Consider the following 15317-nt stretch of genomic DNA (forward strand, 5'->3'; position numbering starts at 1 on the left):
CGCCAATCGCCACAACTGTGACCGAGCACGTATTTCAAAAATGTGTCTAAGCGCAATACAAATAAGACTCTCTTTCCCTAAGTCCCACCTGTCACTGTAGTCGTCTACGTTACTGCAATATCATTCATGTACTATTGCAATAACCTTGTGCAGTCTTGTCTTTCTGTTTGTGTGAAGCAAAAGCAACACCATAGCGTGAAGCATAAAGGCCTTCTTTTGCTTACGAGTGTATTTCACATTATTGCAGCAAGTTGTGGGTTCATCTGAGAAAATCTATACACAGTGTTGAGAAAGTCTGTGATCCAGAAAGAGCCATGGAAAGTACAAAAACAAAAAACGAACTATATAACTCCGTACGTAACTAATTTGAAGAAAGTAAATACCAAAATCACTGCTCTAGCGTTGATGCTGATGCTGCTAAAAGCTCATTGCACAAATGACGACCCAATGATTTATATAATACAATAAAACATGAACACTTGAGCAGAAAAAGAATAAGGAACTGTTCATTTGTTCATAGCTCTAATGAACTCCTTTAACCCAGCGCTGTATTAAATCCAATGAACACATTTTGACACTCTCCACCGAAAAGCTGCCTTTAACCCCGCTCCCATTGGCAAACCACAGTGGATTTTCCAACACTAGCTCCATAATTGTCCTCACTTCCTCAACCCCCATCTCTTGTCAGCCCCTTTCCCCTTTCTTTCCTCCCAGGTGTATCGCCCACTCGCACGGCGCCTGTCACCCTGAATCCCTTAAAACTGGATCAGGGCAGTGCCAATTGTTCCCGCGTCTCTAATAGGTTCCTTATGGTACATGATCACCAGGTGTCAAGATTAAACAATGGGCTTTGGTGTTTCCCAAAGGTAAGAAATAGATGGACAGAGGAAATAGCACACCATAATTAGTGATAAATTCGGCACACTGCCTGTCTTCCCTATACACCTGGCCTGGATGTCAACGTGAGTAAAGTGAAGCAATGGAGGGAGAAAAGTTGACCACGCCAGCCAATTTTTCCCCCCACTGCTGATATAGCACTTAAGTTCAGCCAATTCAGGGCCAATTGACTGACTTGGAGCTTTTGCTCACCCTCCAATGGCCTCCGTTTTTGGTCCTCTCAGCTCTATAAGGCAGCAGAGGGCAGAGCACAATGGCACAAATTGACGGCGAAGAATCAGGAGGCTATTTTGTAAGCTCCATTTCTACATGTGGGGTAAGCATAAGAAGCTCAAATGGGCTTCTAAAGAGCGGCGAGCGGCGCACGTCTAAGGGGCAGAGGCAGGCAACAGCTGTGGGGATGGGCCAGCTGGTTGGTGCTGATCCAGACACTCGACACTGAACTGCCAGGGGGTATCCTCCAGATATGGTTGCAGAGGAGCAGTGGACTGAGACCAAATCAAAATACAGCTAAGGGGGAGATCACAAGCATCATTATCATTTGTTATTTAGGACGGTGCTATGTTGCAAACGTACATCTATTTAGTTAGTAGGGCTGCACAATAGGGGGACACAATTGTGATATTTGGTAGTGAATATTGCAACGTTTTACTAAACCAGTTCAACACAGTGTTCCCCTAATTTTAACAAAAAAAAATACTATTAATACTGAATCACTGCCAAAACACAGCTAAAATGGGACTAAATTGGGCAACATTTTTTTTGCACTCTTTTTAAGATATGAGGGTCATTTAACAAGACAGGTGCTATAGTGAGTACAAGCTGGAAAAAGCATATGGCTATTTGTGGGCATGTTGCACCAAATTTACCATTTAATTGCCCGTGTTACAGTATTAGGGTCCCAAATCTGCTATGTAAATGAGAGAGTGCTGCTAATATTGTGGTAATGATCATCTTGCAATACTATCTTCTGCCGGAAAGTAGCAACAACTGCCTTGTTGAAAGTGTAATCAAACTAAGAATTTGATGGGGGTTTGAAACCTTCTTGCCCTGGGTCCCCGCAAGTCTATAAAAGGCCCTCTAGAGCAGTAATGTTTCAGTATTACCAGCTGAATTGCTACAGAAAACCGTTTTTAATACTATACTGGTCAGCCTAATGCGTGCATCTACAGCCCGGAAGGGCCATTTTCATACGAGTGACCTAAAAAAGTACTTACATTAGTGTGTTAACCCAGAATTTAATATGAGCCTGCCTTATGATCCAAGTGCAACCCCTTGCAATCGTATTGATTTTATGTCATGTGAAAAAGTCTGCAGTGTATCTGCTGAATATATTGCTGAATATATTGTATATGATAGCCGGAAGAGCAGCAGGAGCACATGTTCATGTACAATCGATATAATACAGTTTTTAGATTAGGCAAAAAAAATAAAATAAACAAAACAGTTATGTCAAGTAATAATGGAAACGAAAAGGGTCATTAAATAAAACATGTTTGTTTTCTTTGAATCTCTTCAAACCTGCCGCACACCATTCACTAAAGCCTTCTACAAACATGCGTGTTCAGAGGCTGCCAGGCGTCTCTGAGCTCCGTATTAAACATGTGACCACCATGTGTGTGCGCTTCACTTCTCGTGTAGCTCAGGTGAACACTGAGTGGGGATGTTTGGTGAAAATATCAGCATTTATTTCACCATGACTGTTATGAACTTTGCTAATTTCTTCAGTTAGCCTTGAGTTGTTGCTGCAGCGCTTTTAAAGCGTCATCCCCCACACCTCCCTCTGCTCCTGCTCCTCCTGCCGCAGACGCTCTGCGTTTGTTCATACGGCATATGTGTAGCATAAGCAAGGGAACGGCAGTTTACAAAAGCTTCAGATAAAGCGTGTGCACTGTTTGTAAAAGGCTCAAGTGTTCTGAAGAATAAATGACTTAAGGTGCAAAGTAGACGTTAAATAGATAGCTGAAAGGTTTTAATAAGATTACACCACAATAAGCTCACGGAAAATACAACGCCTTAACGCTTACTGCAGCCACAAATTAATATGAGAAACAATAGTTACCATAGCAGCAACATATGAGCGACTTCATGATTTCAAATATGGATGAATACATTTCACCGCTGGGAGAACTGTACCTCCCAGTCACATACAGCTATAACATTTAATGGTTTGCCAACTGGGACACATAGGATTGGCATCTGTTAACAGGAAGGCATCGTGCAGTAAATTGTAATTAATATATGCGTCTTGCATTGTAGAGTGTTTTATCAGAATGCACACAGCCACATCTGGAGGGGTTTTATGCACCGGCAAGGTCAAGAGCATAAGAAAATCTATAGGCAGTACAGTGCTGTGTCAGGTCATTTCAGGGGCTCCATAGAACAATGGGTTTTATTGCACTAAAGTCACACAACATTTAACCACACAGAGAAGTCATTTCAACTGAAGTGATGAACATTATATACAATATATCATTGTTTATATTGCGCTGAACCTTACAATGACCATTATTCATTCACGCCATACGCAGTGATTTGTAAGGCTACGATTTAGCCACAGTCGCCTCTGGGGTCAGTCTACCAGGCTGCCAACTACCAACTACTCACTCACACAGCCAAACACACTCACTAAAAATATTGAAATATCATACAAGATCTGTATGTATAGCATGATCATCAGAATTATATTTGTTTGAAATATAATCTAATATCACGCCGCTATAACAGTAGATTCCACTTTAAACCTCCTAATACGATACAACACAGCCAATAAAAACAGAGATGGAAATGAGAGCGCAAGCCCCCACAGAAAATGGCCAATTGCAAAAAGAAAATTCACAAAGGTCTGGTCACAGCTGCTCTTCATCTCCATACAAATTGGAGCCCTGAGATATTTTAGCTCTGAGAGGGGCACCATTTTGTTTAGAATGCCTCAGACACAACTCCGAGACTGGAGCGGATCAAATTACTGTATAGTGCTGCAGGGAGCGTGGGGAGGCAGCAGTGAAGCAAATTAAGTTAAAGGTTCTATGTGTAATAGCCAGCCAGAGCACAGTCTGCGATTGTTGAGGGCCACTGCAAATCAAAATACCCTTCCCCAAAACCAGCCTGGCCAATGTCTCCGATGATAAATGATCAGCGTTATTGCACGGTGTTATCTTATTATGAAGAAGTCATAACTTCACTTCTTGGCAGGGCTTAACGACACGGGGTCAGGTTGGCGGGATGGAACTTTGCGTCAGTTTTTTCATCAAGCTTCAGTTCCATAAAAAGAAACTATAAATTGTGGGAATGGACTCGGGATGCATGTTAATATCGGCGGCCGATAATTAACGGCTGATAATTGACTTTTTGACTACATCACCGATAATGAATAATTTTTAGGGCGACAATAAGGCCTGACAATAATAAGCTCGACTTGCATTGAATCTGCGGTTCCAGCTCGCTTGCCTTTCTCTTGACGGCTCCGCCCGACTGCAGCCCGGAGCTGCTGCAGATTCACAACAGCAGATATACACACTCCCCGAGCCCCTTCTGCACTACTGAAGCAGTGTTTTACCAACAGCGGAGCGACGCTGTGCAGATTCTCTTTGTTAACTCTTTAAGTCGTTTCAACATTATCATCGCAACAATATGTGAAAGACCAGAGCAGGTCCTACCGGTGTATTATCTTTGTCAAAATAGAGACGGTAGCCCCGGTTCAAGCGCTATGTCCGAGTTTTAATGGTACGATCTCCGTCATGTGTAGGGCTGGGTACAATACCTGCGATACCAATACCTGAACAATTGTTTTTTCTATGCAAAATTATTTGTCATATAGAACCATAAAACAGAACAATCATTTTATTTTTAATTTTTTTTTTTAACCATGTTTTTTCAATTTCAAATTTTTTTTCCTACATTTCCCCCATTTTTTTTTTACTTTTTCCCAATTTTCCCTAAGTCAAATTTTCCCTAAGCTTTTTTGATTTAATTTTCCCTCCATTTTTTTTTATTTTGCCCAAAATTGTCTTTTTTTTTTTTCTATGATTTTTCCAAATTTTTTGCCAATTTTTCCCATATTTACCCCAACTGTTCTACTTGTTTTTCCCAATTTATTTATAAAAAATATTTCCAACTTGTGTTTCACTTTTTTCTCTTTTAAATGTTGATGACCAACAGCATCAAAACTTGAATACAAAGATTTTATATTTCCTTTCGGTACCTGCTTTTTTTTTTTTTTTTTTCAATACCAGTAGTACCTAAACCTTTTTTTTTTTTTCTCGATACCACACTGGCATGGTTTAACAGTACCCAGCCTTAGTCATGTGCAATGCAAACTTCACAGTCACAGATTTGGCATCACCTTTGTCTCAGCAGCAGGTTACAGTCAACACAGGAGGCAGAGAAAAATAACACGTTTGATTAGATGTTGTTCTCCCGTTAGACATGCCTCTAATTCTCTGTGAAATGTTCTGTTTATATTCCACCAGTGTTGTATCTATAGTGTCAGCCAAAAGAAAATTGAGAAGGAATGGTTCATTTGAAATGTTTTAAATCTCCGTCAGATAATGACATAGTAAAAGCCCTGAGCTTTTAGAAAGGTGAAGACCCAAACTAAGAAAAATCTAATTATTTGATTTACACTACACTATTAAGTTTGGAGACGCTTTCTATGTATCGGCATTTCTTTATTTCCAACACTATTTACTTTGTCTGATTCTCATTGAAGACATTAAACTATAAGTAAACACATGGGATTATGTAGGAAAATAAATAACTCAAAGTATATTTTATATTTTCAATGCAATATTGTAATGTTATATGCAAATAATGATAATAATAATAATAATAATAATGCATCGGTTTTATATAGCGCTTTTCTGGACACTCAAAGACGCTTTACATTGCATTATTCATTTATTCCATACTTGGTGGTGGTAAGCTACTATTGTAGCCACAGCTGCCCTGGGGTAGACTGACAGAAGCGAGGCAACCGGTCTGCGCCATCGGCCCCTCCGACCACCACCAACCACTCACTCACTCACTACATTCGCTAGGCTTCCTGGTGTTACCAAACGGTCTCCCATCCAAGTACCGACCAGGCCCTTCCCTGCTTAGCTTCTAAGGTCTGACGGGATTGGGCAGAGCAAAGGCGGTATGACCGCAAATGCTTCTTTCAAAATATAATAAACTGTAATTCCTGCCTGTTGCACCATTTCATCACATAAGATTCATTAAAACTATAACCAGCAGAAGCCAGATTGATATTACAGGGCAAATAGCACGAAATCAATATGGAAAGGCTCTGGTTTACTAAGCCTTTCAAGGTTCATTTAGTCAGACACTCGGATTAGAGATGTTAGGTAAAGGGTAAAAGAGTCCTGATGAAATGAACCTTGAAAGTCATACGAGTAACAAGTAGACACGATGGATGTTTAAATGCTTCACCAAAAACATAGACTTTGTTCAGATTTTATTTGTCGCCTTGTTTTCACCAATCATAACCAAGTCTCAAAATGTAACTAAACAACAAAAGCAATTAAGTCTTTAGTTTTAAAAAATGTCATTCATGCTTGTAAGTACGTGGCAGCATACCTGGTGTTCTCTTTAGTTTCCACCATGTTAATTAGTCTGAAAAAGTGCTTGTTGCTGATGACAAATTTAAAACCCACACATTCACGCCAACACTGCCACGTGATTGGTCTGATCTACCAGTAGATCTGAGCTCAAACATATCAGCTTTGGATATATTTGGATCTGGAAATTCAGATCACGCGACAATCCGCCTTGGAGTGCAAGGTTATTAAATCCATGCTGTGTGGCTAATTCCTACTAACTGGAGTGTTCCTCACATTAGAAATACTGAAGTTTACACAGCAGAGTTTTTGCTAAGACAAGAAAGGCAGGTAGCGCTTTATATTAAGGTGTGCTCATTCAGTGTTAATAAGGTCTTAATAAGCTTTAATAATATGCTTGTGAAGTTTTAACACACTGCTTATTATACTTTTATCTGTTAACATACTAATAGGCTGTTAATAATACGCTTATTCATAGCCAACCCTTAACCCTTACCCTAACCGGAACATGATTGCTAATGCTTAATAATACTTAATGAACACGCCTTCATCTAAAGCGACACGGACAGGTATGCTACATGTTTCAGTGTTGAAGAAGAAGAGCCCACAGGTCAGACAGTCCTGAGTTGAGGTCAGCTTATCCCCCACCAAACAAAACACTCACATCAGAACAACTTTGTCACGCGTCAAGAAATTGTCCCCGTTGTTATGAACACAAATATACAGTATATACTGTGCACTACCCTCAAAGGTTTGGGGTCACCCAGGCCAGTTCGATAGCTTCTCTAATCTGCTAATCGGCTAACACACTGTACCATTAGAACACTGGAGCGATGCACCCATGCACACCTGTGTAGGTATTCCATTAAAAATCACCCGTTTCCAGCTAGAACAGGCATTCACAACGTTAACTATGTCTACTGTATTTCTGATTAATTTAATGTTACCCTCATTGGAAGGGAAGGACATTTTAGGCGACCCCAAACTCTTAGTGGTAGTGTACGTTGACACAAAAAAAGGAACCCTTTTAGAACTAGCAAGAACAAGCTTTTCCTCCATTTTAATCTTTCTTTAGCCGTGTTTATTTCGGCTGAAGAAGTATTGTCACATCTGGCAGACCATTTTTGAGTAATTTGCAAAACCAACAACCCCAAGGACTGGCACTCTTGGGAGTCCTCGAAAGCATCGGCAACATCAGGTCACATAAACCTTGGCATTTGAATTTTGGCAAACATGCAATGTATTTCTCTGCTGCTGAAAATGATGTCGCCGGAGCTTTCTGCGATTGAAAAGACCAGACTGAACATGGCATTCTGAATAAGGCATTATTCTGGAGACATTTGTGCTGCCGGCCTGATTATGCTAATGCTGTACATGGTTCATTAGAATTACAATATGTGGACACTGAAAAGGTTTGTGTGCTGTTTACATTTATATATTTTTTACTGTACACGATTAACTTTTGTTTGTAGTGCTTTTCAACTTAAATAATAAAGACGTTTAATTTTTACATTTACAAATCTATATTGTTTTCCAGACTCTAAACACCGCACACATCAGAGCCATTATGCAGAGACGGCATGCAGTGACAAATACAAATACAGATAATGCTTCAAACGGCAGCAGCCTGTCTAATTCCATAGTGCCGCTATCAGTACCACACACTTATCTCGCCTTTAGGCCAAACCGTGACACCTGGTGTAGAAGAGCATGAGCTCCCCTCACCGTCGGCCCGGAGAACAGCAATACGAGCAAGTTGAGGGAACACGCCACGGTAACTTTGCCTCCGTGCCGAGGTGCATCGCATACGCGCACGCACAAGTCACGGCACAATTATATTCAACACACACCAACACACGCGCGCGCACGCACACATAAGAATGGGCGCAAATAAGCTACATGCGAGATGACTATCGGCTTTCTCGCAATTCATTACGCACAGCTACTGAATCATAACAAGCAGCAAAAAAAAAAAAAAAAAGACAGGAAGCTGTTTCTGTCATTATATGGGATAGGATGACAATGACTTTTAGTCAAAGCTGAAGATACTTTCCGGTCCTGGTCTGGTTTTGCAAAACACATGGCTTCACAGAACACTTCAATTTGTATCGCCTATTGTCATTTCGTTTGCATTCAAAGCAGCCAATACCCCGCGCAACGCACGTTTCATGAAACCTAATGCTGTTTTTTATTTTGTTTGATTTTTTTTATTTGTTTTTTGCCTCGCTCTGTTTTAATGGTCTAATTCCAAGGTGCTTTACGTCCGCTTCTCCTCTGCTGCATCGTCGTTCAAAGACGTTGGCTCAGAACGGCTCACGCGCAGGCAGCAGCCAAGTGCACATAATCAATAAAACAACTCATTTGCATAATGTTTAGCTACAGTAGTCATATAACACTGGAGGACAGTTCGTGTTCATTTAATAGGTGAGTGACGACACTCGAGCTAAAGCGTGCTGCTGCTGCTGCTGGTGGTGGCGGCTCGAGAAAGAACACGTAAAGGGGACGGTGTGAATTATGAAGGCACAGAATTAGCCACGAAAATGACAAAAAAAGCGGCCAGCACTGTAACATGCTGACCACACAACATCGCCATAATTGTGTCTCCCCCTTTCCCCGTGCTCCTACCTCGTGGCTGAACACCAAAACATTAGTCCCGCACAAAAACAACCAAAATATAAAAGGTGCTATTCCTGTCTTTATGTCTTACCTAAAACTGACTCTCCTCTTCCCGGTAGCTGCGGTCCAAGGTTTGTTAGTTGTCGAGCCAACAACTTCTGCTGGAGCATATGTATCCAGTGCTCATGCTGGTGGCTCAGTCGGTGATGTTGGATTGCGGACGGTTTGGCAGTCCTTTTCATGCTCAGAGGGAAAAAATCCTCTTTATCGGCGTGGTCTCTGGCATTGGCACGCTCTAGAAGAAGAAGAAGAAGAAGGAGAAAATGGGGGGGGGGGGGGGGGGGAATAACAAGTAGCGAAGTCCGTCAGCAGGGAGAGAGGAAAACGGACCTCTCAGGATGATTAGGGAGATTTATGCCGAGGTGTTTTGTTTGAACTCTTTTCTCTCTTTTTTTTTCTTCTTCTCTCCCTGCAGGAGCGAGAGGACGGATCTGTGAGTGGAGGCTGGGATGTTTCAGACCGAGGGCGAGAAAGGGGAGGTACAAAGAATACAGTCGCGTATTGTAGAGGACGTCCGTGGACAGACAGTAAAAGGGGTGGGTCCGGGGCGAGATGAGGCGGAAGCGAGGCGAGGGAACCTTAGGGTGGGATGAGGATAAAACGCGGTGTCGTGACTTTTCTCCGCTTCTATAGGTGCACACAGTCCGTAGGTTGCACGCGCGGATGTGGTCACCGCCGGGGACTTAAAGGGTCCAGACGGATTGAGGGAGCGGCGGCGACTGCAGAGTCTTTGAAGGCGTTAGAATCACATGCTGAGTAAAAAAAAAATAAAAAAAAAATGAAAGAAATAAAAAAAGAAAAAAAGTTACTCTTGGTGTATAATATTGCAATCTCTGGAAAAAGTATATTAAGTATAAAAGTGCGCCGAATACAAATGCAAGGGGACGGGGAGCACGTGCGGGCAGGCTGTCGCTGTCCATGGTGCTGAAGTTTAAGCTGGCTGGTTCGAGCTAACCACTTAACCTCCACCTGAACCGAGCACACATTTTCTCCAGTTGGGCATTACCCAAATCTAAATGTGCCCCCCCCAAAAAGTGACAAAAAAGTGACACAAATGTGGTGAACACACAAAAAAAACGCAACAAAAAAACGCGTCAATGGCGTCAAATAGGTAGTGAGTTAGTTAGTACGGGGACGGGGCCTTTCTGTGTGGAGTTTGCATGTTCTCCCCGTGTCTCTGTAGGTTTACTCCGGGTAGTCCCGCTTCCCCTACCACTAAAAACATGTACAATAGGTTTCCCTCTGGGGCCAGGACTCCCCTTAAAAAGAGACTCTTAATCTCAGTGGGACTTTCCTGGTTAAATAAATAGCTAGTTAGTTTGGTTCCCAGTAGTACAGGCAGGAGAGCACCGCACACAACTATACATTACAAACAGACAACATATACTGGACATTATGACAACATTGATGACGACTTGTGAAGTGTGTTGATGGCTGCAGGGATTAGACCTGTTTTTAAAAAGTGCTCTGTTGTATCTGAGTGACCTGTATCTACGGCCGGAGGGTAACAGTGGGTGGGTGTTGCCATCACTTTTGTCGGTCTTAGCTTTCAAATGAGGCATTACACTGTTGCTCTCCAGTTGAGATGCTATTAGAGTTGGGTAAAGCTGAACAGGAGAAAATGCCCTGGGTTCAGTTAGAGGCTAAACAAATGGATTCACACAGCTTATTTAAAAACATAAAACAATAAAAATGCACGATTGCTCACCAAGGTAGTTCAACTCATCTGAAGCATAAAATAGTCCTTCCCTTTCGGACAGTGACTAAACACCTTCTCCTTCATTCATCAAGCCCTGACATGTGCCTTACATGAATGTTAAAATTAGAAATGCATTAAGACTGCCCTTTACAAAATTACTGCCCTTTTCTATTCCATACAGCTTTCTACATCGTCCAGAATAAAGAGAGAGAAAGATGAGTATTTAGTAACTTTTTACTGTGACTCAAAAGTTCAATATGTGATCATGGACTTATACTTTTACATATATTATAGTTTACTTTATTGGAAGCTAATCTATTATACAAACTGCAAATCTAAGGTAATCTGATGCCGAAAACGCAATGTATCGCAGGAGGTTTAGGGTACAATAAAACATATATGTTAGATAGACCAAATAGCACACACATGTATATTTGCTTACTCAATCACCTCCCCAACCCGCTATAACTTGTAAATTAAAAGGGGGAAAGTATAGCTGAGTAACATTTTCAGAAATTGCAAGCTGTTTTCCTTTGTGTTGTATTCTATGACATATTACTAGACTCACACTGGGTATTCCTTTGCCTTTAATAATTCTCCAATAAGTCTCCATAAGTGCACTCATCATAGGCTCTGGGTCACGATTTAAATTTGACATCTTCTTACTCTCCGGGCCAGGCTTTGGACATGCGTGACTTACAAGTCAGAGACAAAATAGATTGAGACAACTTTGAACAGCTTTTCTTGCTAGTCGCCCAATGGTGCAGTCAGAGTCAAGTGTGGAGCATCCACCACCAGCAACAGAATGCTCAATGGCTGTCGCTACTGCTGCATGGAAGTCAATGAGGCTCAATGGATTAATGCAGTCATTACCAAATCATTAGAGTGGAAGTGGTGCTGACACGTGACAGGTTTTCTTTGCAAGAGTAGACATGAAGCACTGCGAGGTTGCGGGGAAGTGGTGCAGCATTATAATCCAATTGGCCATATCTTTCATCATGCAAAGCTGCAGAATTTTATCGGTTATTTGTGAGTTGTAAAGTGCTATTTGAAAGTTTGTACTTGAAAGCTTGTTCGTCCAGCTCAAGTACATTTCTTTCCTCCCTTGTGTAGTGTGTAAATATGTTAAAACCACGAGAAAGACATGCCATGTACAAAGTGGAGGATATTGATAGGAAATATTCAGGAACTTGAACATTATTTTCACACTCATAGACTTCTACTACTACTGTGCACAGAAATAGTTGGTATTAAAAATTCACATTTTTATTATGTTCTACAGCAGGGCTAATCCACCACTTACTTTGAACCAAACTGTGATTAATTCACAGTTTGAAATAACCTTTAAAATTGACCAAGATATTAGTAGTTTTAAAACATACAACCACACCAGTTTTAAAGCAGTACGAAGTAACTCATGCCCCTAGAGGCCGTAAGCGCCACTGCAGGTGTCGTAGCATGTTACGGTTTTAATTGTCCGTGAGAGTAAATACTATGCTGACCGAAAAGACAAAGGGAGAGAGGGATATAGTACCTCCAATTACACAATGGAGATAATTATTATTTTTTTGGCTGTAAATACTGTTAAAGTGGTGCTAGCCCGCAGTTAGCTTTGCCCGTTAGCCTGTTAGCTTCTTCTTTGTGATTCCATTAGTGTGTATTGCACCTCCGCAGGAAAGTTGCAATAGTGGTTTTCTGGCCAGAGACACCAGGGGGAGATGAAAGACCCCCCAATCATCTCATCAACACTTGTATTACCCCCAGAGGGACTACGAAAATGGTGTATTAAGGTAAACAAGTCACTTAGTACGGCTTTAAATCCGGATTAAACCAGTATGAACTCATCTTAGAGGAAGGTGTTAAAATATATTGAAGTTTCTTGGTTTATTTGGTCGGGACAGCGCATGTTAATGAACAAGCCACACTGGATTGTAGCCTTGGGCTAATTTCCATCCGTCATCCCCCATGCACACTCTCAAACACACTCTCATTCATCCTGGCCTATTGTACATATTTTTAGTGGTAGGGGAAACCAGAATACCCGGAGGAAACCTATGTGGGAATTGAACCCAGACCTTCTAGCTGTGAAGCACAAGCGCTAACCGCTGTAGCCGCCCGCATTTGGCAACTGGCAATGTTTTGTTTTTGTTTTTTTCAGTTTGACCCTTGTATAGAACAAACAATTTAATCACAGAGTTATGTTGATTCAAGCATTATTGGTGATGAGGCTTACAATCAAAAACTGATCAAAACACTTTATTTTACACTACCCTTAATGCATTGTACCTGCCAAAGGTAGTACAATATAGTGGGCTTGTAACAATGTGTAATAACATGTACCTACCTCGTGTTAGATACACGATGGAATAATGTGTATTAGTACTTTGCAGCTACATAATGTAATAAGACATAACTCTAACTGTAACCCTAAAGGTCTTATTATGTACCTACAAAGTACTAATACACATTATCCCATAGTGCATGTACTACATAGGTACACGTTATTACAGATTGTTACAAAGCAGATTAAATTGTACATGTTTTTAGGTACTATGTGTCAAGGTAGAGTAAAATAAAGTGCCACCCTATTTAGCACAAGTCAGTTTTGGCCTAACCCCACCAAAATTGTCCCGTGACTCTTTTTTTTTCTTTAAATTAGAGCAAATCAGAACTTGCCTCTCTCCTCAAGCGTGCATGTCTGCGTGGGTGGATGGATGTGTGTGTGAATGCAGACAGTGTGTGAGTGAGAAAAGTCTGTAATGTAAAATGTAAAATTCAATAAAATATATGTATATTAAAAAAAAAGACAGTAAATGAGAACACAATCAAGATTAAAGTGTATTTTTTTTGTTCCCGTAAGGAAATCTGTCCTTCGCATTTGACCCAGTAAGTTAACTTTTAATCAGCCTAAAGTCTAGCGATAGTTCATTAAACACACGATGTAACTTAGCAATTGCCTGAACTGAACAGCGCACTCGACACTCATGGTCTAATTATCGGAATCTCATGACAGAATGTGCCACTGCAACCAGCGCTTTATCTTCAGGCTGTCAAGCAAAAATACACTTTGGTACAGTACAGAATGGACTCCATTATCCACATAACTGCAGTAATTGTGCCATATTTAACCCCAGCTGAGACGGCAACACCTTTGCGTGAGCTAAATTTACTTGGACTTTAATGATCTCGAATGGGGCTCCTTGTTAGAAGCCATGCGGTGAATCTTCCTCCAAGCTGCCCAGAAGAATGTTCACACCTGCTTCGATTGACAAGCTCGTAATGGCTGATCTCTGAGGTTTAGGCTACACGGGCGTTTCTATACCCGTGTCAGTGCGCGCCTGTCACAGGGTACGCGGGCCTCTCACTGCCACGGCTGTGACAGCAAAGACACATGTCCAAGCAGCCGGCAGATCCATCCGTCTTCCTTTATTTTCTCTATTTATTCCAGGAAAAAAAAGTGAGGGTCAAAATCAAGAAGTGCGGATGAATAAAGATGACAGCGTTGTAGCATTTATGCCACTCTAATGAAAGTTATTTCTGCAAGGCTTTCTGGGTAATAAGACAGTCAGATCAGGCCAGAGAAAAGAAACAGAACTTTGGAGACAACTGACAATTTTAGCCCAGTAACAACTTGGTGAATATACTTAATTGAGTAAACATTTCACTCTGGAACAATGGGGAGGGAAAAAAAAAAAAAAAAACAGGCAAATGATTACAATTGGCCACGGCTCTAAATAAAGAGTCACGACTGTCAGGGAACAATTTATGTCTGTGCAAAAAATGTGGCAACCGTTTTGAACTGAGAGGTAAAATGTCTCAAACTTTAAAAGTAACCCAGTTCAAATGACTACGGTACTTCTTTGCACATTGCTGGCCTTAATTGTTGGAGTTTGCCCCCATTTGACACAACAGAACAGTTAATATGTTTTTTTCTATGCAAAGTCTGAATGAGAGCAAAGTGACATAGACCTTGAGGCAGGCAGAGCGAGGAGTATACGGTAGTGTTGCAGGTTTAATCTCTCCACATGTGGCATTGTTGCAGCAAGTGGGTGGGTGGCTGCTCAGCGTGCAGTTATCATATTTCTAATTGCCCATCTGGTGCAAAGGAGTAAGCAAGATGAGGTGTGTGCCACTCCACAAAGATTAATAAAGCGTTTGGAAAGGGCTTTTGAGTGCAGGCTCAATTCAGAGGAGCAAAACACACTTGACTGGAGTCTTGAGCATGGGGATTTTTTCAACAAAACGGTTCTTCAGCAGGTCATGACTTCTGTCTCTGGATGTATCGGCTCAGTTTGACTGCAATACGCTCATCTCGTCAGTGGTTTATAAAGTTAAAAATCCATCATAGTGTACTGTGGTGAAATCTCTGTTCAATGCATTTCTGAGGCATGTGGCCGAAACATTTACATCAAACTGTTGAGTTAATTAAACTATGAAATAATTAATTGTGCCAACCAAGCAACATTCTGAGCAATGCTGGCTTCCAC

At 41.3% G+C, this 15317-nt stretch overlaps 1 protein-coding gene across 1 annotated transcript in view; it reads right to left on the reverse strand.

Annotated features, from left to right (window-relative positions):
* brinp1 (bone morphogenetic protein/retinoic acid inducible neural-specific 1) overlaps positions 1-9688 on the reverse strand; it is a 132859-nt gene extending 123171 nt beyond the window's left edge. Inside the window, exon 1 of the mRNA XM_079581068.1 lies at positions 9163-9688. The gene's annotated coding sequence lies outside the window, so the exon portion shown is untranslated. The remainder of the gene's footprint in view (positions 1-9162) is intronic.
* Positions 9689-15317: the final 5629 nt, after the last annotated feature.

Source organism: Gobius niger, assembly GCF_951799975.1.
Source record: "Gobius niger genome assembly, chromosome: 2".
Classification (NCBI taxonomy): domain Eukaryota; kingdom Metazoa; phylum Chordata; class Actinopteri; order Gobiiformes; family Gobiidae; genus Gobius; species Gobius niger.